This window comes from Dipodomys spectabilis, unplaced genomic scaffold (genome assembly GCF_019054845.1).
Source record: "Dipodomys spectabilis isolate Male_0828 unplaced genomic scaffold, ASM1905484v1 ptg000207l, whole genome shotgun sequence".
Lineage (NCBI taxonomy): Eukaryota > Metazoa > Chordata > Mammalia > Rodentia > Heteromyidae > Dipodomys > Dipodomys spectabilis.
The window spans coordinates 6,615,894-6,638,644 of NW_024870884.1; the positions used below are offsets into that span (position 1 = coordinate 6,615,894).

Here is a 22,751-nt window from a genome sequence, read left to right on the forward strand (position 1 = left end):
GTGCTTACAAACATGTATCACCACACCAAGTTAATTTACTACTTTTTCTGAGTTTCTTCATATAATTTAAATCTAATCATCTGATAGATAATCTTATCCAATAAAATGTATTTATATTTTACTCAATAAACTATTAAACTAGTGGCAATCTAGTGGAAATATTCCCTTAAAAAGAAATGAGGACTGTAAATAAAAGTTCATGGTAGAATGTCTGCCTAGCATGCTCAAGGCATGGGTTCACAGAACTGAAGATAAAAAGAAATTATTACATTAAAATGAACATTACATAAAGTGAACATTAAATCTTATTATACTGAGCGTATCTTTAAACTTTTAGAGTTGGAGCAAAAATAATTTATACTAGTACTTAACTAGCTATCTTCTAACATTTAGAATTTCATGGGTACTCTGTTTACTTCTATAATCCTAACTAAAGACAGAAATTCCTGGTTTACCATAGGATTTCAGTACATATTTCAAGAAATAAGAGAATCATTTATGTGTGATAAAAATTGGCTGGATTAAGCTGTGGATGTAGCGTGTGCTGGAGCACCTGCCTAGCAAGCAGGAAGCCTTAGGAGTTCAAACCCCAATACCCACATACACATACATGCACACACATACAGCCCACACAAATGTACAGATTAATTTTCTGAACACCTGAAGGCGTTAGCTCAAACAGTGTCTTAATTAGCTTTTAAAAGTTATCCAAAATTTCTTACCTGGTAGGGCTGAAAGGCACTATCCTCAGTTAAAAAATCCAGTTGTTTATCTATAAGGAATTCTACTGCAGTGATTGATCTGGGTTTACTTTTCTCAACCAGTGGCTTGAAAGTCTGTCAAGAAAAGAAATTTTCGGGTGGTTATTTTCTAGAATGTGTTTCCTAAATGTGGTATGCAGGGGGTGTACATAAATACTATGCATTAGTGTCAACTACCACAAATATATAAAGCAATTTGTTTGCCCATACAATGGGATACTTTGTATTAAAATGAAATGATAAAGAGTGTGAGTGTGTGCGTGTATCCAATTAAGCCCTAGTTTTTTATTTTGGGGAAGAAAGCAAATGTTTATGTAAGTTTTTTGATTAATATTCAAAAGAAGAAACAATTTCTGAAAATGAGTATTTACTCATTTCATTTTAAACTATTATCACTTCTAAAGAGTATGATTTCAATTTTAATCTCTTGCTAGATCATCCACATTAAGCCCAGTTTTAGTTCCACAGGAAGTATATGGTCTTTTAACTTCACCCCTACCCTTGCCCAAGCATGAATAAAAGTCAGTAAGAGTAGCATAGAAAAAAATAAGAAGAGATCACTAAGTACTATACCTAGCAGCAAAATATCTCTAAATCTCTAGTACTTAACAAGTATAAATCTAAGGTCATATATCTTCAAGAGTGAGAAGAGGTAGGGGCTAGGAAGGTGGCTCAGTGGTAGAGCGCTTGCCTTGCATGCCTGAGGCCCTGGGTTCGATTCCTCAGCACCACATAAGCAAAAAGAAAAAAGCCGGAAGTGGCGCTGTGGCTCAAGTGGTAGAGCGCTAGCCTTGAGCTGAAGAGCTGAGGGACAGCGCCCAAGCCCAGAGTTCAGGCCCCATGACCGGACCCCCAAAAAAAAAAGTGAGAAGAGGTAGATGAAGGATAATAATACCAAATAACTATTGTTTTAATGGCTATTACAACACACCATCTCTTAGTAGATGAGGCTTTAGTAAAAACTAATGAGCTTATATCCATGGGACTGTTGTAAAACTTGACAATAAAAACAATTTCATCATCTTATGAAAAAGTAGTTTTAATAGTCAAAAATTGAAAAACCAATGTAACTTCTAAATTGCTTATGTCACAAAAGAAATCTTCCTTACTAGAAGGCAATGTGGATGATCATTTGAACACCAAACAGCTTTTAATTAACATAGTCAATAAAAATTCCCAGAGGTTCCAAAGCCATTGTGTTTGCCTCTTCTCAAATTATGTCTTAAAAAAATATAACATCTTGTTAATCACAAGTAGTAAACATACTCTGGGGAAACTTCAAGGTCTTTTAGTTCAAAAATGGCTTAAAAGAAGTTAATTTCTGTAAGTAAGTTGACTCACTATCATTCTGTAACTGCTCTGACTAGGTAAAAACACATGAGGGAAAAAAAAACAAATATTTTAAACATGCCTTTGTTCTATACCATACATTGAATTTATAAATAACAACATCTCTTTTATTGGGGGAAATATTTTCACAGCGTAATATAAATCAGTGGTAAGAGTATGTACTTAAAAGTAGTATAAACAAAGCTCTGGGTTCAACCCTGGCAAACTCTCTTACCCTCCCCCACAAAAAGAACCCCAAACAATAGCTCTGATATTATTTACTTATTTTCAGTATTTACAATCAGAAAATGTAAATATAATAACATTTTGTGCTTACCTTTTAAGAGAAATATTTTATTTGGGTGAGAAACTACATCTTTAAAGTAGAAACTTACCACCTTAAGTATCTCCTTATTTAAGCATCTCCTACTACAGCGTCATTCTAGTATTTCCTACTTGCTAGAAGTAGATTACTAAGTTATGATTTCGTAAATTCTATTATTTCCCTTAAGTGACAAAGTTTAAAAAAACAAGATTACTTATTTTTACTTAAAAAATGTCTGCCATTATGGAATCTATTGACAAGAAATACGTAGGTTATCTTTAGAGAGATTAATTTAGTTCATCTTTACTATGAAAAATTGTTTCCATGTTTATACCTGTCAGTTTGAGTTTTTAGTAAACTAGAAAACAGCATCTTCTCATGAAGACTTCTAATATATGAACATTAATGTTCTATTTCTTTTCAAACAGTATCATGTTAGGTCAACTAATAAAGGCTAACAGAAACGATCCACAAAAGGCATTATATAAATTGCTAAAGATACAAATCAACTTAGTAGGATTTGACATAGAAGTAAACCACACCAGTCTTATGTGTGTCTCTTTCTTAGGCAAACAAAACAGGTGTGAGTTGTGTTTTGTATGGGATCTAATCTTTTTATAATATGGAAAACATTCTTCTCAATAATCTTTCACAAGCCTTTCTCAAGGTTTTAGTGGTAAATGCCAACTTAAAACAAAAATCTTAAAATCTTAACTGTTAGTTATTAGGGAAAAAAGTTTAACTTCCAGGTTGAAATGAAAATTTCCCAAGTTTTAAGGTATAGTTAAAAGCCATTTAAAAACTTGGTAACTGAAAATGTAAAAATAGTGTTTACAATAATTAAATTTGAGTAACATTAAGAAGAACAATGATCTATTTCTGATATAAAATAGGGCAAAAACTATATTACATTTCTTAAATAGAAAAAGCCACAAATTGAAAATAATAAAATGTATATTTAAATACAAGTAAACTCCTATCAAATATCAATAAATACTTTCATAATGCTTGCTAAATAAATATTTTCATATATTAAGTGATCAAACATGAATGAGTGTGACTGATTCTACTTTATTAAAAAAATAAAGAGAAACACAAAAAGATAAGTAAGATACACCAATTTCTTTAAGTGGCAAATCAACAATGTATATTTTTTATGATGAATCTGAAGTTAGTATTTCATGGCTGTAGATGCACTGGAATGTAAAGGAACTAGAACTCATGCATTACTAATTCAAGACGAAAGATATTCTGTGAGAAACTTCCACAGCCTAAGGGGAAGCAAAGAACTACCATCTAAAGAAAAGTCACTGTAGAATAAGGCCCTAATTACAAAAGACTTCAGTCTCTAAAAAAAATCCATGAAAATAACTAACTTAAAATAGAGTATTTAGTTGAAACAAAATACCTTATCAGATTAAAGTTCTCTTAAGGTCACTTGTCAGTGTTAACAGTACTTTTAATTAGTCGAAAGCCAGAATAAATATAGTTGAAAGCCTATATTTCCAGTAGGGCCTACCACACTATAGAAGAATGCTTGGACCAACTGTATCCTGTTTGGGGCTCCTTGCTGCACCACATTCCATTCACATGAGGAAGAGGCGAACAGATGAGCCCTCCCCGAAAAACATTTTTTAGATAAATCAGCTACGGCTTTCAAACACAACTCAGCTGCTCAAACAAACCATGTTAAGACTCACCATCTAACATTTAACAGCAAATTCATGGAGTTTATATCTGCTGTCTGAGTCTCTAACAATCTCTGGTTAACATTAACAATTCCTTTTCCAAGTTAAAAAAAAAAAACAGGCTCATTACCTACAAAAATATGGATAGAAATCTCAACAAAAGTTAAATTGTAAAGCTTAAGGCAATCTAGGCCCTATTTTATAAGTGGAGGTTTAGACAACCAACAACAACAACAAAAAAGACCGAAGCTACTTCAAAGAACAAAGTCCAGATTCCCACCCAAGTAGGTCTGCTGAAAAACATGATAGTTAGAAAACAAGTTGGGGGTTGGGAAGAGAATACACTACCAAAAAAAGGCCCTCAGAAAACAAATATCCTTACTTCCCTTGAAATATTAATTTGAAATACTTCTGTTTTACTTTTTTAAACCCAGTTTTAAATTAATCTTTTTAGAGCTACTGCAGTTATAAACACAGTTAACCTCTTTCTAACCAGTTTTTAAGATCTTAAAACTAAAAACACTGAAGCCAGAACTAGAATATAAAAGGCAGTGACCTCAATTCCTAAGGCTGAGAACCAAAACCCAATGTAAATTAAGACAAAAGAAAAAGGAAGCAGAAAAATACAAACCGTACTTTGTTCTTGAGAATTTTCAAGTATCTTTAAATTTCTGAAATCCAAGCCAAGGCTTTAAAGGTCAGTAAGTATAGCTGACATTTCATTTTGCAGTTAAGTAGTATATATTTTTTAATCTATCGTGAATACTTCTTTAGTCTTCAAAAATCACAGGCAAATGGCTTTTAAACCAAGCACTTCAGAGCTCACTTGCAGCAGCGTCATTGTATAGGAAGAAAAGCCAAGACCACAAAACCAAGCAGGAGCTGTAACCTAACAAGTCTTCCGACCAGCAAATGACGATTTTCTGTCTGCTCCGGCTCAGCCCTGGCAGTGATGAGGATTACAACTCGCTCTTTGTCATCAGCACTGTGGTGTTAACGACTAAGAAATCCTGCAGCTGAAGCACTACCGCATACTCCGATCTAGGTCAGGATAATTTCTCCCGAGGTCGCTTACATAACCAGTAAGATACTCCAAATAAAGAGAACAGCCATCCATTAGCTAGAGAAAGCCTTTCCCACTGTACTCCGTCTGCGTGGAAACACACTGCAGTAGCTTCCAACAGAGCAGACACCCAAATGAGAACGAATACTTGGCTCAAGGCGCACAGAGAGAAGGGAAGAGGCGGTGCTCTGTAAACTGTAACTAATCCCCCGTCACAGGTGCTGATGGAGTCACTTCCAGCACGAGTCACATTACTGGTGATTACTCATTTGGCTGCGGCCATAGAGACTGGCTCATAATTTCAACAACAGACAAAGGCAGGCTAGTGGCTAGACTGAGAGCTCAAGTTTACTGTCTCCTTCATAAAGCAAATGCAAACACAAGTTTTTGCTCTCCAGATTTACCAAGGTGAGAAAGTGAAGTAGAAAAAAAAAAAAAAACCTAAGTATGTCCAGTTGGCAAAAATAAAGCACAGCTTTAAATCTTAAGAAATGCTTTCAGTGTGTTTTCAAGCAGAGCATTTTTTAGTTTTAAAAATATAAAAACACTCAGAAGAAAATCACTTCTAAATTTTGGTGTTATCAGTTTAAGCAAAAAATCAAGTGAAAAACAGCCTTACCAGGCAACTTTATCCAAAAAGAGAAAACCCTGTAATATGTATTCAGACATATTTTTAAAATATTTAAAAATATGTCTAAAACATCTGCATTTTTTGTAAATAATTTTTACAGTTCATAGATAAAAATTTGTAACCTAAAAGCATAAAACATTTTTCTGATGTCTATTAAGGTGTATCTAGATTCTGGAATTGCACTGTTTGATATGGAAGTGAAAGACCATATATGACCACTGAGCATCTGAAATGTAATCTAAAGTGAGATGTTTGCTGTACATATAAAATACACACTAAAAAGATATCTCAAAATTCTATGATGATTACATCTTGAAACAATATTTGGATATACTGATTAAATAAAATCTTTGCTCTTTTAATGTAAATCCTGAAACTTTTTAATTACATGTGGCTCACTTTTTATTTCTACTGGACAGGGATACTCTAAAGGCATTTCCTCATATTATAGTATTCATATAATAGCACAAAGTTAATATTAGCTACTCAACAAAGACCAGAGATAAAAACTATTATTTGTGAGTGTATCCTAAACATCCAGTTGTATCTACTAATTTGTTGATACAACTGCTTTCTCTTTTTTGGGGGGTGGGGGGGATTAGCTGGTCCTGAAGCTTGATGGATCTTTACAACATTCAGTAACATGTTAGTTAGCTGCTAAATAAACCATGCTTCAGTGTTAAGATTTAACTGAAATGTTTTGTTCTGTTTAAGGAATATGAAGAAAAGTATGTATGCAATAAAGCTTTGAAAATATACTTTCAAGTATAAAATAGTTCACCTACTTTTTTTTTTTTGTTGTTGGTTGTGGGGCTTGAACTCTGGGCTTGGGCACTGTCCCTCAGCTCTTCAGATCAAGGCGAGTGCTCTACCACTTGAACTACAGCACAACTTCTGGTTTTCTGGTGGTTTATGGGAGATACGAATCTCACGGTCTTTCCTGCCCGGGCTGGCTTTGAACCATGATCCTCAGCTCTTAGCCTCTTGAGTAGTTAGGGTTACAGGCGTGAGCCATCAGGGCCCAGCTTAGTTCACCTACTTTAAATAGTATATGTGAATAGAATTTCATTGTTAATTTGTCTTCATGTAATTATATTTTAATTTACATAAATCTAAATTTTACTATTTATAAGAATATGGGCTTTCATTTCAATAATAATTAATAGCTGGTATCAGACCACCTATGAAAATAAGATGTTTCCATTTAGTATAATGATAGCCTTAGACTTATCCTAAGGATAAAAACAGATAGGCAATGATTAGTAAAATATATTAGTAAAATATATCTATTATACATCATGGTTGGTGGTAAATACAACATTGTATTCTACACAAAAATACCTTTTTTAGTTTAAACAAGTCTTTATTATATAGTATTTTTTGTTATATACTACTTTTATTAACATGCATTAATTATGCAAAGCATTACATTTAGGTATTTCCATACATGCATGTATTCTATTTATTTCTTTCCCATTTTGAAACAATTTTAATGAGTTTCATGATTCTGTTTTCTTTTTTTTTTCATTTAATTTTATTGTCAAGGTGATGTACAGGGGAGTTACAGTTACATACATAAGGTAGTAAGGTTAACTTAAGTATAAAGTATTTTACTAATACTCGGAAATCACACATACCCTAGTTATTCATTCAAAATTAATTACTTAAGAGAATAAGAACATATATGGAAATAAAAATATCTCACTGTCATATAAATTACCAAAAAAATCAGCAAGCCACAACAGCAATGGAAACAAATGCTAGATACCGCTTAATGTAAGAATCACTTTTCAAGAACATTTTATACTACATTTCCATAATTTACTGTACAAACTTACGAGAGTCACCTTATTATAGGATAAAATTGAGTTTTGATTTTACAGAGACAAACTTAAAATAGCTATCATTGCCTCTAAAGTACTATCAGTCCTCCAACAAAATCAAATAGCATAAAATAGCACTTAACAATCTAGATACCACAACTGTCATATATTATGACTGAGCTTGCTTCATTTGCTTGCTTGCTCCACTAATACTGGAGCCATGCCTCTGCCCAACTTTTGGAGTTGGAATATCTTAGATTTTTCTGCATAAGCTGGCTGTGAACCTTGATCCTACAGATCTCAGCAGTCTGAGTAGCTAGGATTATAGGCTTGAGCCATCTCAATGAGTAGCTTTTGACTATTTAAATTGGGTTTAATATTTTTGTAAATACATTAATGTGAATTTGGTCATAAGTCTGATAAATTTCTAACAAACAAAAAGAGTCAAGCAATCCAGGCACTGTTGGCTCACATCTTTCATCCTAACTACATAGGAGGCTGAAATCATAGAGGAAAGGCTCCAAGAGACTCTACCTCCAATTGATCATCACAAAAGTTAAACTGGAAGTTCAGCTCAAGTGGTAATGCCAGACCTGAAGAAAAAACTTAAAAGCAAAACCTTGAAGCTTTGAGGTTAAGCCCAGGTACTAGTATTTAAGGAAAAAAAAAAAAAAAAAAATATATATATATATATATATATATATATAGTGAAGTAATGATATAGAAAGTTCAGCATTAAACATACATTTTTATGTTTTACACAAATTATCTTTAATTCTCTCTTGGTCTCACAACTTATTAGTGCTGGAAGATCCAATGTTCAGACAGAGAAAATTAAAATTAAATCCTTTCATTGTTCTTATGGCTTCTCTCTCTTACTGGAGAAAGAAAGGAAAACAAAATGTCACAGAACATTTCTTTTTATTTTTTTCTTGGGAGGTGAGGGATACGGCCCTTTTCTGGCTTTTAAAACAGGCTAGAGGAAGAGGAAGTTACTCTAGTTACTGCCCAGAAATACTCATTGCGACTTCCTTCCTTTTTAGCTTGTTTCTAGGTTACAAGCTGAATAAATCAACAGAGGTGAGAAAGAACAGAGGCCAAAGGGAAGGCAGCTCTATCTGGGGTTTGGGAAAGAAAATCTGTTCTTTCCAATAATGTGAGAACTGTATATGTACAACTGAGAGTTAAAAGGGCATTTTGGATACATTTATCTTGGGATATAAATCTCTCACCTTAATATATGGAAACCTGAACAAAGGATTCTTACAAGTATAAAGACTTAAACCTCATTTCATTTTTTGTGGTGCTAGGAAGCAAACATAAGACCTCATGAAAAAGCTTATTCTATGACCTGATATTAATTATACTTTGCAGTGATGTTATTTTAAATATATATCAATGGTTATGAAAAGATGAACAATAATAGTGACAGTATCAAAGTTTGATATGCCCTTACATGTAGGCTAACTATATTCTGAAAAAAAATACACTATATTTTCCTTATAAAAGCTTTAAAATGCATAATTGAACATAAAATTCCTGTATCATGGTAGCATCCAAAGGATTAGCTTTTCACATTAATAAAATTACAAATCTTGAGATCTTCCATCTATTGTAAAAGCTGTGTAGCACTTAAGTTCTACAAATATTTTTAGACCTTCACTTTAATCCCTTCTAAGAAACTACTCCATCATGTAGCATAATCATTCAACCAGTATATATAGAATGTTTTGCTATGTGTTTGGCTCTGAGTAATTAGGATAATTATTATAATATTGAAGAAAAACAAATTCCTAGACTAGCACAGCTTTCCTTAAGAAGGAAACATACATTAACAGAATCATACAAATACACAGAAAATTACAAACTTGTTGGAAATTAGATAATGGAGAATCATTTAATAATCCTTTTTTAGTGCTGGTCCTGGGGCTTGAACTCAGGACCTAGGTGCTTTCCCTGAGCTTTTTTGCTCAAGGCTAAGGCTCTATCACTTGAGCCACAGCTCTAGTTCTGCTTTTTTGGCAGTCAACTGAAGAGTCTCATAGATGTTCCTGCATGGGCTAGCTCTGAAACATGATCCTCAGATCTCAGTCTCCTGAGTAGCTAAGATGACAGGTGTAAGCCACTGGCACCCAACTCCTTTTAATATATATATATATTCTTTATAATTACTTAGTCACCAGAAAAATGCCAATATAAATGTCCACTCTGTAACTCTGCCAAGATTTTAATGACTTATACTTAAGAAAAAGCACTTCTGAGGATTCTAAAACCATGGTTAAAAACTTCAGAAACCGCTGGGCGCCTGTGACTCACACCTGTAATCCTAGCTACTAGGAGGCTGAGATCTAGTCTTGTGGCTCAAAGCCAGCCCAGGAAGGAAAGTCCATGAGACTCTTTATTTCCAATAAACAACCAGAAAACCAGAAGTGGCTCAAGTGATAGAGTGCTCACCTTGAGCTGAATGAAGAGCTCTGGGAAAGCATCCAGACCCAGAGTTCAAGCCCTATGACCAGCAAAAACAAAACTTCAGAGACCATTCTCTACACTTTCAGTAACACAATGGCAGAATTCTGTCTTTTCTTTCATTGTTTTTTTGTTCTATGAGTTTGTTATATCCATGACTTGAGGTTTAGAATTACCTTGATCAGTCCTCCTTTCTTCTAATATTGAGAGTTTACCTGCTTTTCTTTTTTCATAACTTTGCAGGTTGTATTTCTTCCTACAAAAAAATTGACTAGATATTTATCCTAGCTATACTTCAGATCTGCCTTTTCAGTTTCTTCTAACCCGTACTTCATACTATTATTACCAGGACATAGGCAAACTTATATCCTGTTGCAAAATTTGACTAGAATTAGATACACAAACTACTTTGCCAAGTTATTCGGGTTTTTTTTCAGAATGACTAGAGGAAGTTTGCTTAAGAAGTAGTTATCACAAAATTCATTAATACACTGATCATATTTAGTAATTTGTTTCATTTATTCACATATAACAAACATTTGAGGCCCTGGGTTCGATTCCTCAGCACCACATAAACAGAAAAGGCCGGAAGTGGTACTGTGGCTGTGGTAGAGCACTAGCCTTGAATGAAGAGTAATGGACAGCGCCCAGTCCCAGAGTTCAAGCCCCACATCTGAGCTTTGTGCCTCACCCCCCCAAAAAAGAGTAAGATTTAGAACTAAACAAATCAATTTTCGTTTATGTATGTGCCAGTCTGGGGCTTCAACTCAGGGCCTGGCACTGTCTCTGTGCTTCTTTTGCTCAAGGCTACCACTTGAGTTACACCTTCATTTCTGGTTTTCTGGGCAGTTTATTGAAGGTAAGAATCTCACAGTCTATGTAGATAGGATTACAAGCATAAGTCACTAGTATCCAGCTTTTAACAAATCAATTTTAATGCTTATACAGAAAAACAAGCAAAACTAATCAAGGAGGTTCTCAAACAAATGAACTATAAGGAAGTGGTGCTATGGCTGATGCGGTAGAGTGCTTGCCTTGAGTCGAAGAGCACAAGGACAGCGCCTAGGCCCAGAGTTCAAGCCCCAGGACAAAAAATAAAAAAAATCTACAAATGAACTATGAGAGACAGAGACAGAGACAGAGAGACAGACTACAGGGAATGTTTTATATAACAAAAAATATTTCAATGCTCCAATGAATTCAACTGCATGATAATTTATAAAGTCCTAATAAAAGAAAAACTCCAAAGACACTTATTTCCAATTAACAACAACAACAAAAAAGCAGAAGTGGAGTTATACATCAAGTGATAGAGCATTCGCCTTGAACACAAAAATTTAGGGGGGAAGAGGAGGCAGAGGAGGAGCTTTGTTTATGGAAGTCTTGAGACCAGGAACTAAAGTTCATAGCTAAGGAATTTTTACACTGAAAAATGGTATTAAAGAATTTCAAGTAGTTAACCAAATGGTTAACTATTTGTAGAAAAGTAAAGCTAGATCCTTATATATCACCCTGCACCAGAATCAACTCCAAATGGATCAAAGACCTAAGAGTCAAAGCAGACACTCTGAAAACATTACAGGATGGAATAGGAGAAACCCTAGGTCTCCTTGGCACAAGCTGAAATTTTCTTAATAGAGATCCAGAAACACAACAAATCAAAGAAAGGTTGGACAAATGGGATTGCATGAAACTTCAGAGCTTCTGCATGGCAAAGGACATAGCTAGCAAGATCAACAGAAAGCCAACAGATTGGGAGAAGATCTTCACTAGCCATACAACAGACAAGGGTCTCTTATCTAAAATATACCTGGAACTTAAAAAATTAAATCCCCCAACAAGAAATCTTCAAAGAAACAACTGCCCAATAAATAAGTGGGATAAAGACTTAAAGAGAAACTTCTCTCAAGAGGAAAGAAGGATGGCCAATACATACATGAAGAAATGCTCAACCTCCTTAGTCATAAAAGAAATGCAAATCAAAACAACATTGAGATTCCACCTCACCCCAGTTAGAATGGCAAAAATCAAGAACTCTAACAACAACAGATGCTGGAGGGGATGTGGACAGAAGGAAGCCTTACTGCATTGTTGGTGGGAGTGTAAACTTGTTCAGCCACTTTTGAAAGCAGTATGGAGGTTCCTCAAAAGACTCCACATAGAGCTCCCCTATGACCCAGCAATCTCACTTTTGGGCATTTACCCAAATGATCACAAACAAGACCATACTAAAGCTACCAGCACAATTATGTTTATTGCAGCATTATTTACCATAGCTAAGATATGGAACCAAGCCAGATGCCCCTAAATAGATGAATGGATCAAGAAAATGTGGTATATATACACAATGGAATTCTATGCCTCCATCAGAAAGAATGACATTGCCCCCATTTGTGAGGAAATTGAAAGACTTGGAAAAAATTATATTAAGTGAAGTAAGCCAGGCCCAAAGAAATCTAGGTCCCATGGTTTCCCTTATTTGCAATAACTAGTATATGTCTGAGTCAAGCAGAAAAGGTCAGATAAAGTGATCTGTTAGGGGAATGAACCCCAAGATAAGTATTCAAATGTTTTTTTTTGTTTTTTTTTCCTTTCATGCAATTGTTTCTAACATATTTATAAGATGATTTCTATGTTGCTGTGTATGCCCCTCCCCCACAGTATAACCCAAGCTTTCACTGTATTTGATGTTTGTATAATTTGTGGAGGGGAAGGGAAAAAATAAATCGTTTAACTAGGGATACAGGTGGACCCATTGCAACAATGAGATGTACAAGTTGTTATGTCGAAAAACAAACTTTACAACTTTGGTGGTGGTGGTGGGAGGATTGGATGGGGGGAGGAGGGAGTATGGGAAGGGGAAACAAAGAGGAGGCAACAATGCTTGATAAGAAATGTACTCATTATCTGGTCCATGTAATTGTAACTCCTCTGTACGGTATTGTCACAATAAAAAATAAATAAGTAAATAAATAAATAAAATAAAAATATTTTTAAAAAAAGAATTTGTTTTTCATGCTTGCTGGTGTATGATGGCAGAAAGCAAAGTGTTTTGCTGTTTGCTGTATAAAACTGTAAACTTTGAACCTTATTTTTTTACACTCTGAACTTTAATTGGAGGAAAATGAAACTTATGTAGAAGAAATTGCTAAGTCATAATAAAGTACAGAGGAAAGAAAGTGGCATTATGAATTTATACTATACTAATAGTACTATGACTTTCAGAAGAAAAATAGGGTAAAGAAATTTTTTAAAAAATACTGAAAAAGATGAAATACTATGAAGGTAGAGGGAAAAGAAAACATTTAATTTTTGTTACTGTTATTTGTCATGAAAAAAAATTATATGATCTAGGCACCAGGGGCTCACAACTGTTAATCCTAGCTACTCAGGAAACTGAAATATGTGGAACAAGGGTTGAAGCCAATCAAGCAGGAAAGATCATGAGATACTTATCTCCAATTAACTACCAGAAGGCCTGAAATAGAAGTGCAGCTCAAATGGAATAGCACCAGCCTTAAGCAGAAGAAGCTAACAGACAAAACCCAGACTGAGTTCAACACCAGTAGGGCAGACACACACACAAAATCAACTATGAACCATTATTTTGATGGTTACATCATACAGAAAACAATCCTTATATTATTTCCAAGAAGATAAATTCTAGCTCATCACAAAAAATTAACAAAAATTTAATAACCTAGTCCTCAAGCCAAAGCACATATACTTTTGAAGTAGTAAGCGGTCTGTAATAAATAATCTGTATAAAAACTTGTAAAGCCTGTACTAAAAGATCCCATTTCTAAGCAGGGTGAGGTGGCTCATTCCTGTAATCCTAGCTACTCAGGAGGCTGAGATCTGAGGATTGCGGTTCAAGGCCAGCCCTGGCAGAAAGTCTGTGAGACTCATCTCCAATAAACTATTAGAAAACCGGAAGTGGTGCTGTGGCTCAAGCAGCAGAGCTCTCGCCTTGAGCTGAAGAGCACAGGAATAGCGCCCAAACCCAGAGTTCAAGCCCCACGACCGACCAAAAAAAAAAAAGATCCCATTTCTAGTTTTAGTAGAGAATGATTAAAGTAAAATATAAACACAAACCAAAATTTTCATACATACTTCTTTTGCATATATATATATATATATATATGTGAACAAAAAAGTATTATTCAATGTTTACATATTATTCACATAAGGTAGCAGAATTGAATGTAAAAAGTAACATTTCCAATTAAAAATAGATTACAATAACCAAGTAGACTGTTTCACTTAACAAAAGTACATGGGGTCTTGGTAATCCACATATTTTTTTATCACAATGATGAAAAATCAAGTGTAATTTTGTAGGGATAAAAAAATTACACAATTAAATGAACCCAAAATAAAAACAAATAAGAAGTGGCGCTGCGGCTCAAGTGGTAAAGTGCTCACCTTGAGCTGAAGAGCACCAGGCGCTATCCCTGAGTTCAAGTCCCACAACCGACCAAAACAAAAACAAAGCATTTGTTGAAAGGATAATAATCATAAAATCATAGAAAAAACTGAAGCTAAACTAAAATTAGCTGTCCTGATTCATGTCAAGTATAATATCCTCAGAGTAGAGTTATTATGCTTGCATATGACTGAGTTCATGGTCTTTCTCGGTCTAAAACTAATATTTATATTTTCCAAAATTTCCTAATCGTTTTATTGTTCATAACTCTAGAAACTCAAGACATTTAATTTATTTACTGGTTTTGTTCATTTCCATCTGGCAAACATCTGTTTCTTCTGCAGTACAGTCAACAACACCCTACAATTATGTCTCACTTAATTCCTTTTCAGTAACAATCTAGAAGATGATTTTTTTGTGTTTTGGTCAGTTGTGGGGATTGAACTCTGGACCTGGGTACTATCTCTGAACTCTTCAGCTCAAAGCAAGAACTCTACCACTTGAGCCACAGCATCACTTCCAGTTTGCTTGTGGTTAACTAGATATAAGAGTCTCAAGGATTTTCCTGCCCTAGCTGGCTTTGAACTTTGATCCTCAGTGCTCAGCCTCCTGAGTGGCTAGGATTACAGAAGTGAGCTACCAGGGCCCACCCAGCCTAGAAAATGAATTTGTAAACAAAGGGATTAAGTCTTGTATTATATGCTATGATACAGAAGCTATTTACACTTGAAAACTAAGTGCATTTATGTGATATTGATCACCTATTCTCCACAGTGTCCTTAACTAAAAATACAGTAAAACAATTATCAAGGCTTTAATCATATACTTTGAAGTATTGATAATTTATGGCAATATTCTGACAATCATGAAATATCAAAATACTGATGAAGTAAAAAGATTATAATGGCAAACTGAATTTCACATAATATTAAAGTCTTCAGTATTGAAGTGCTTTCTTATAAATTACAAGCCAATAGAAATTCATTTAAATTACCTTTACTTTCCCCTTCTAAGGTATTGAAGAATAGAAAACTCTATTACCAAAAAAAAAAGGGGGCGGGGGGCTGGGAAGGTGGCTCAGTGGTAGAGCGCTTGCCTTGCATGCTTGAGGCCCTGGGTTCGATTCCTCAGCACCACATAAGCAGAAAAAAAAGCCGGAAGTGGTGCTGTGGCAAGTGTTAGAGTGCTAGCCTTGAGCTGAAGAGCTGAGGGACAGTGCCCAGGCCGAGTTCAAGCCCCATGACCGGACCTAAAACAAAACAAAACAACAACAACAAAAGTTCAAGGTGCGCCAGTAGCTCATGCCTGTTATTCTAGCTACTCAGGAGACTGAGATTTGAGGATCACGGGTTAAAGCCAGCCTGGGGAGCAAAATCCATGAGAGACTCTTATCTCTAATAAACCTCCACAAAGTCAGAAGTGGCACTGTGGCTCAAGTGGTAGAGCGCTAGTCTTGAGCTGAAGAGCACAGGGACAGCGCCCAGGCCCAGAGTTCAAGACTCATGACCAAAAAATAAAAGTTCCTGAGAAAACATACAAATTGAATCTCATGTCAATAAATCTAATTAAAATGTTATACACTACTTTTAACCATGTTTAAAAGTCCAAGGTTTACTTAACTCAGGTCATTGTCTATTTCACCTAAGACATTTCCCCATAAATCAACTATATCCCAAAAGTAACTGAAAAGGGCAAGCGATAAGATCCAATAATGATGCACAGAAGCTTTGTGGAGAGGAAAAAGGAAGATAACTAAGACTCTTCATGGATAGTGAAAACTTATTACAAGGTCCTGGCTTTCAAACACAGATATCCAGTAAGCAGTCTGGACAAATGACAACGTTGGGATTGCTTTGGATCTAGTAAGCTTTAGTAATAGTTGCTTTTTTTCCTCCAGATTTAGAAGCATCATTTCTATTGACCATCAATTTTTTTTAATGTTTTAATAGAAATTGTTTTCTGGGTTTAGGAAATTCACAGGATCATTTTACTTGCCCATTCAGGTCAAACTACATTGTGTATTGACTTTATATTGTATTTTCTTTTTGGCACATTAAAATTTAGAAAATTCAATCCATTAAAAAAATCAAACCATTTAAAGCATGGAAATAAGCACATTTATTTATTTTTATTTATATAGCATCTTTCTATGTTGTCCAGGCTGATCTTAAACTCTTGGACTTCACTATTTCTCCTGTCTCACCTTGTCAAGTACCTGGGACTACAGCTGCCACAGCCCTTCTCCCGCCCTCTTGCTAAAGCAGGAAATAAGCATTTTTCTACTCTGACCAAAGGTAAAGCAAAATGCAACACAGAGCAGCAATTGTTCATGAACAAAGTTTGTCAGTAGGGTAAACTTAAAATGCTTGTGAAACCAAGTGCTAGTGGCTCATGTCTATAATCCTGAACTACTGGGAAAACTTGAGATCTGAGGATGGTGGTTTGAAGTTTAAGTCTGAAGTACATCTGTGGATTAAGTGATAGGGCACTAGCCTTGAGCAAAAAAAGCTAAAGGACAGCTCTCAGGCCCAGAGACTCAAGTCCAGTAACAGCATATATACAAAACAGATGCTATGGAATTTTATTTGCCCATGAGGAAACCTTACTATTTTAGAGTAGCACCAGAATGAGCTTTGTTATACTTAAATGTACCTATTATTAATTGTTAAGGAATCCTGGAATCCTTCATTTCCAGAGTTTGACGCTGAAGGAATAGTGGTGTTCACTAAGGCATAAAACAGTGGTTCTCAAAGAATAGCCCCCAGTCTAAAGGTATTAGCAACATAAGGAACTAACTAGTGTAAATTGGCCAGGTGCTAGTGGATCATGCCTGTAATCCTGGGAAGCAAAGTCCATGAGACTTTCCAACTAATCACCAAAAAGCCAGAGTGCAACTGTGGTTCAAGTGCTAGCATTATCCTTGAAAGAAAGAGTAACAGTATCCAGCCCCGGAATTGAAACCCTAGTATCAACACATACTCTCTCTCCCTCCCCCCAGCTCTCTCTCTCTCTCTCTCTTTCTATCTCAACCTCTCTCTCTCTCAATCTCTCTCTCCCTCCCCCCCTCAAAATCTTTGATGCCGGAGTCCAGAAATCTGTGCCTTAATAAGTTATTGGTAATTCTGATGCTATCAAGTTTGAGAATAAAAGGTTTATATGATTCTTAAATTTTATGAAGTCAAGAAATGCAATGATGATTGGAAAAAGTAAATGAAAGCGCTAATGACAATGTCACTAGGAATAAGGACAGGAATAGGAAGAACCCCTTGAGAATCTGATAAAAGCTATGACAGTCCCAGAGACACAAAATACTTCATATTTTGTACCATAATTTCAAAAATTTCAGTATCATCTCCACCACCTTCAAATAATGTATTTTTCTAATATTTACTGAGAGATTCCGAGTACAGAAAATCTTTTTGAAAATCCTTTTGAAAGACTGGTTAATTTTGAGGCTTTTTGGAACCAAGTAATTCTGATAACCATGAATCCTGGTTAAGAACACCTGGAATAAGTGAATACATCTCTCAGGGTACAGAACCCCAATTCATGACTTAAGATATTCTCTTGACAGAACAGTCGTTGTGTCACTTTGCTCAATAAATAATCTACTTTCTAAAAAAAAAAATTAAATAGCTTACAGTGGAAAGCAAGACATTTTTCAGTGTGGGACTTTGACTCAATCCAATTTTATACGTGTGTGTGTGTGTGTGTGTGTGTGTGTGTCTGTGAGAGAGAGAGAGAGAGACAGAGACAGAGACAGAGACAGGGGAGGAGGGAGGGAGAAGAAGAGGGAAAAGAGGGAGGGAGGGAGGGAAGTATAAAGCACTTAAGTCACATTTCCAGTATGGCATTTTTGCTCTTTAGAGATTAAATCTCAGACTTTTCTAACTGGAAGAGCTTTGAATCCCAATTTCCAAGTCTTATCCTCCTGAGTAGCGAGGATTACAGGTATGAGTCACCAGTGCCTAGCATACACTATGATTTTTAACAGAAAAAAAACTTAAGGATAGGACTCTTATTCTATACTAAAAGATATCTAAAGATCTCCCAGCTTCCTTAACATACCAAGCAGCTGAAGCAGTGAGAAAGTAACAGTGCTTCTTCCTCAAATTACCTGGCAGAGAACATAAAACTCAACAGTAGACATGATAAACTCAGAGGTAAGGTTCCTTTTGAAGATGAGGATTTAATTGTTATGATTCCCTACTTTCTATGCATATATACTAAGAGGTGTAAAGAGGAAGTTCCTCAAGAGAAGAGTCAGATGTAGTTAATCATTCAACAAATGCTTTCAAAACATTTAAATTGCTAGTGAAGCAAGAAAAGGGAGGGGAAGGGGGAAGCAAGGGAAGAGAAAAGAGAAAAAAAATTCCCAAGTCACTTGTATTTGTGAACTCAGAGTAAGTTGACTGAAGACTGCCCAAGAAGGTGAACCCTTAAAATTATACCAGAGAGGGCCAGGCATGGTGGCTCTTACTTTTTATTTACTCATACTCAGGATACTAAAATCTGAGGATTTCAGTTCAAAGCCATCCCAGACAGAAAAGCCCATGAAACTCTTTATCTCCAATTGACCACCAAAAAGCCAGAAGCAAAGCTCTGGCTCAAGGAGTAGAGTACTAGCTAGCCTTGAGGAAAAAAACAAAAAACAAAAGGATAGTAGCCAGGCCCTGAGTTTAACTGCTAGGAGCTCTGTGTGTGTCTGTGTGTGTACCAATTATACCATAGGTTTTTCGAGCAGTGTGTGTACCAATTACAGGCCCTGAGTTTTAACTGCTAGGAGCAGTGTGTGTGTGTGTGTGTGTGTGTGTGTGTGTGTGTGTGTGTGTGTGTGTGTGTGTGTGTGTGTGTGTGTGTGTGTGTGTGTGTGTGTGTGTGTGTGTGTGTGTGTGTGTGTGTGTGTGTGTGTGTGTGTGTGTGTGTGTGTGTGTGTTGTGTGTGTGTGTGTAGTGTGTGTGTGTCAATTACACCGTAGGTTTTCCGAGCAGTGTGTGTATGTGTGTGTATGAACCAATTACACCATAGGTTTTTCAAGCTGTGTGTGTGTGTGTGAGAACCAATTACACCATAGGTTTTTCAATCACATATTAACTGAAGCAAACACGTTTTCCAGTTTTAATGAGGTACAAATAACATTATATTTAAGGCTATACACACACACACACACTTTTGAAGTCGTTACCACAATCCAGGTAGTTAATACATCTACTTGTTTTGAACAAGCGTTCTCTACCCCGCCGCACCCCCCCCCCCCATTATTAAGGGCTGGCTCTGGCCCAAAATGCTTGCATTCTATAAGCCAAAACAATATATAGTAATGAAAAAGGAGTTTATTTACATTTTTGGTCCAAATTACAGAGAACCGCAGTAGGTCTCTTTGCCCTAATAGTGTCACAAGAAACAAAAAAACCAGGCAATATGCATATGCTCTCCCTCTCCTCCCTCCCTTCCCAGCCTTTTTGTTTTTGTTTGGGGGGGGGGGGGGGGAACAGGGCTTGAAATTAGGGCCCTGCACTTTTGCTTGGCTTTTCCCACCCAGGCTGGTTCTCTGTCAATTGAGTCACAGTTTCACTTCTGGCTTTCACTGCCTGCCCAAGCTAGCTTCAAACCCTGATCTTCAGATCTCAGCCTCCTGAGTAGCCAGTATTACAGGTGCCACCAGCATCCAGCCAGGTAAGTTAATAGTCATGGAAAAAAATGAGTTTTTTTAAATGGTATTAGGATGCTTTCAAGTGGTCAGAGTTGCTCACAATATAGAATATTTATTCATAGACCAATCAACAATATCACTAGTCCAGGGGGAAAAAAATCAGAACTCAAAACCCAAAGCACAATTCTATTGGATTCATGGTTTTTCTATCACCATAAAGCCAAAAGTAGATCTAACCATTCTAGGCCAAGAACCATCTGTAACTTTTAGATAATAAAATGAACAGTAGTAAACCTTAAATCCCGTTTAGATTCCAGAAAGCTACTACTTAAGTATGATGCAATCTACTCCCATCCCACCACACATTAGTATAACATGTAGTAAAACCTGTTTGGTTGCCTTTTTTTTTTTTTGGGGTCATGGGGCTTGAACTCTGGGCCTAGGCACTGTCCCTCAGCTCTTCAGCTCAAGGTGAGCACTCTACCACTTTGAGCCACAGCACCACTTCCAGTTTTCTGTTGGTTAGTTGGAGGCAAGAGTCTCAGGCTTTCCTGCCAGGGCTGACTTTGAATTGTGATCTTCAGATCTCAGTCTCCTTAGTAGCTAAATTACAGGCAAGAGCCTGGCTTAGGTGGTGGTGGTGGAGTGGAGAGGAATGATGAAGGGGAGGGAGAGGGGAGAGAAAAGGAGAGAAGAATTTTAAGTAAAAACTAGTAAACTCAAGTATATTCATCAAGCCTGCACATCAGCTAACAAACATGTGCAGAAACAGATTCTGTCACCTGATCAATAGGGCTTTCATTCCAGTGAGGTTGATAAGCAATATATCTAAGACCCGAAGGAAAATATCCCCTTTTACTTATCATTTGAATTAACTGCTACCTCACAATTGTGAGGTAATGAATACTTTTTATTTTCCTTCTTTCTGGAATATACTTTGCATAACCCATTATGAGATGAAGCCTTTCATCTCTATTTTAATAAAATAATCCAAACAAAATATTGGATCATCCTAGTTTTATAATCCAACATAATCTACTTTTCTTTCTGCAGTCTCTTGAAACTCCTCTCTCAAAATAATGGCCTACTTGAGTACTAAATTCTATTCTCATCAGTACTAAAGCTTCCTTAATAACTGAGAAGCATTTCACACTATTCATACCTCATGTTTTACGAAACTTATGCCTCCTTTGCTTTCAAAAATATCATACTCTGATTCTTTTCTCTAATTTGTTATGTTTCAATCTTCTTAGCTAGCTCCACTTTTCTCAACCCTTTAAATATGATACAGCAAGATTAATTCTAATATTTTGACATATAACTGATAATCTCAATTCTTTAAATATTATCTACATGCAGAAAACTGCCACATCACACTATCCTACTTGAGTTCTTTTATTTCTTAATTGGCTTTCTGGCATTTACTCTGACTCTTCCAATTGACCCCAATCTCACTAAATCACTTCTTGGATACAAGCACTTTTGTATTACATTTAGAAGAGTATACAAACATCTTCAACTTGCAAATGAATGTTTCAATGATTCACCCCTCCATCTTTTTCCAGTTCCATTTCTACTGTCTCAATTTCCTAGTAATACACATTTTAAGCAATCCTATACTTTTACATTTATTCTACTCTGAAGTACTTCAAATGTTTCCTGTATCTGTTAAATTTCAGAAAACCCTTTGGACTCAAGACAGTACACTTCAAACACAGTTCTTTCAATGTACTTTCAGATCTCACCATTCAAAATTAATTTTCAACTTTGTATAACTATTCCTACTTGTTTAGATTCCTACAGCTTTATTGTTTATGCATGTCTACCACAAGAAGCTGTACTTTAGAGATTTTTTTCTTTTTCGGTCATGGGGCTTGAACTCTGGGCCTGGGCGTTGTCCCTGAGCTCTACAGCTCAAAGTGACCACTCTACACTTGAGCAACAGTTTATCTGATGGTTAACTGACTATAAAGAGTCTCACGGACTTTCCTGCCCAAGCTAGATTTGAACCGTGATCCTCAGATCTCAGACTCCCCCCCGCGCCCCCGCCCCCGTAGCTAGGATTACGGCTTGAGCCACCATCACCCAGCTCTAGAGATATATTATTTTTATAGTTTTCATAGTATCTAACACAGAATCTATACAACAAAGAATATCATTAAGTATCTATTTGAAAAATTTTAAGTTGGAAGTCTTTAGGGAAAGCATTTTTCACTAGCTTCAAAAAATAAGGCACAACTAAAAATGTAAAACTAAAGTGATTAATAACCAGAATATGCAAGGAACTCAAACAACTCAGTAGCAAAGTACCATATAACCTTGTTTTAAAAATGGTAATAGAACCTAAATTGAGAATGCTCCAAAGAAGAAATGCAGAAGGGTCTGGGTACAGTGGCTCACACTTGCAATCCCAGCTACACTAGAAGGAATCAGAGGAGTTTGATAGTAATCTGTCATTTATAACTCTAGAAACACAGTTCCTAGAGTAATAAAGTCTAAACTTTTCCTTTTTCAACTGTAGCAATGTATGAAAATAAGCATTCAAATTTGAATTTTTTAAGGGGTTCTCAAGCAAGATAAAGCCCA

At 35.8% G+C, this 22,751-nt stretch overlaps 1 protein-coding gene across 3 annotated transcripts in view; it reads right to left on the minus strand.

Annotated features, from left to right (window-relative positions):
* The window catches only part of Jmjd1c (jumonji domain containing 1C), a 184,676-nt gene that overhangs the window by 81,585 nt on the left and 80,340 nt on the right, over positions 1-22,751 (minus strand). For 2 of the 3 annotated variants that reach the window (XM_042696333.1, XM_042696332.1), the window contains exon 3: positions 723-836. The gene's annotated coding sequence lies outside the window, so the exon portion shown is untranslated. Of the gene's footprint in view, positions 1-722; positions 837-4,739; positions 5,287-22,751 lie in introns of those variants that run through there. The other variant, XM_042696331.1, reaches the window with a different exon arrangement.